Here is a 2,211-nt window from a genome sequence, read left to right as displayed (position 1 = left end):
ACACAATAGCCGATATCAATGTTTTTTTATTTTGTTTTTGTTGTTATTTATTTCCATTTTGTGCCAAGGAAAGCAAGAAATCTTATTTATGATAACACAACTGAACTGTAAATACAACTGAACTGTGTTAAAGTCATTCAGGCTGTCATTATATTTACTTTAAATGAGCACAAATTCAACCTAATATGAAAAACATCTTTAAAAATGCTTCAGAAGCCTTTCTACGATACAGATTCATCAAAATTCTCTCTAATATCTTTGCTGTGAAAACAACACTTTCCTTCAAACAGCTGTATTAATTCAAATTTCTTGCTTCTAAAAACGTAAGTTTACAAGATTAGATTCATTAACTTTTACCCAATAATCATTTTTACTGAATAGGTTTGTATGCATCATAATTTAACTTAGTGCAACCTCAGTGAGCTGCTTACAGCTAACGTTAATTAGCTTTCCACCTGCTAATTTCAACATGAATTTGTTGTTCACAGTCTTTAGGGAAACATTAGCTTGTCCCCTGACTCGCCGTGAGTGAGTTTACCGTGTCCTCTCAGCCTGATGGTGACGCCGTTTATCTCGATGCCTGCAGTTTAGCCTGCGCAAAATTGATATGACACACTAATGCATGTGTCTATCAGAGTATCATTATTTCAGACCACTCCCCTTCTTTTAAGTGTTTCCCTCCCTGGCCTTCCACAAAGGAGTAGATGCTGGCGGTTTAAGTCAGCCTTACTGTGAGATGATAATTTTGTGGAATTTATGGAGAAAGAGAAAACTTTCTTTCTTACTACCAATACATCCCCTTAAACCTCCTGTTCAATTGTATGGGATGCCCTTAAAGTGCACCTTAGGGGACAGATCATAGCTTATACCACACAGATGAAGCGAAAATTGAATAAAGAACGATCGGACCTAGCCCACCAAATTGGAGAGATTGACAAACAATATGCTCAAACTCAAAATGTGGGTCTGTATAAAAAAACGGGTGGAACTTAAAACTAAATTCGACCTACTTCACTCAGCTGAACACCTACTTTTAAAAAATAAGGCTAAGTTCTACACCCATAGTGACAAAGCTGACAAAATATTTCCAAAATACAAACGGCAAATGATGGCACGACTTCAGATCATCTGGTATAAATAGCACATTCAGGGACTTCTACTCCAGGCAGCAGATCACACTGAAATGGCTGATTTTTTAAGCAAAATCAACATCCCCAAACTCCCACTAGACTTTAAGAAGAGTCTGGAAGAGTCTATATCTCAGGCAGAAACAGTACTAGCCATATCCTCAATGCAGTCGGGAGAGTGCCCTGACGGGTTCCCACTTGAATTTTTCAAAAAATTCTCTGTCACTTTCCCCTCAGCTGAGTTTAGTCCTGTCCAAGTCCCAAAGGCACGGCTGTCCCTCAATCTTTTGTTCAGGCTTGCATCACTCATTGCTAAAAAAAGACAAGACCCAACTGACTGTGTCTCTTATCGGCCTAACCCCCTTTTGAACACGGATGCTAAAATCCTGGCCAAAGTCCTAGCTTGCAGGTTAGAGAATATCTTACCAACAATCATATCAAAAGATCAAACTGGCTTCATTAAAGGCAGGCATTCCTACTTTAACATACGGCAACTATTGGATATAATAGTCGCTGTAGTCATATGTTGTTTCCCTTGATGCTGAGAAATCATCCGACTGTATCAAATGGAATTATTTATTTGCGGTCCTGGACAAAGTCGGTTTTGGCTTGAACTTTACTCAGTGTATCAAAATTTTATACTCCCACCCTACTGCTTCAATCCGTACTAACTGTCAGAACCATTTCACATTCACCGTGGAACCCGCCAGGGGTGCCCCGAGTCCCATGCTTTTTGATTTAGCCATCGAACCACTTGTAATATCCTTCCGTGACTGTGAGAACGTGTGCGATGTCTGGAGAGGCATCATAGAACATAAAGTCTCGCTTTATGTGGACGACCTTTTGCTTTTTGTTTCTAACCCGAGCACCTCATGGCCCTCTGCTATATTATTGCATGGTGAGTTTGGCCGGTTTTCCGGGTATAATCTCAGTCTTCATAAAAGTGAACTCTTTCCTATCAATAATGGAACGCGAGTCCTAGATCTTACTAGCCTGCCTTTTAAAATTGAGAAGAATAAGTTTTCCTACCTGGACATCTCAGTAACTAGGAAGTAGAAGGATTTATTTCAAGTTAACCTTATGA

Source organism: Plectropomus leopardus, chromosome 23, assembly GCF_008729295.1.
Source record: "Plectropomus leopardus isolate mb chromosome 23, YSFRI_Pleo_2.0, whole genome shotgun sequence".
In the NCBI taxonomy this organism is placed as follows: domain Eukaryota; kingdom Metazoa; phylum Chordata; class Actinopteri; order Perciformes; family Serranidae; genus Plectropomus; species Plectropomus leopardus.
Note: the sequence above shows the minus strand (reverse complement) of the source record.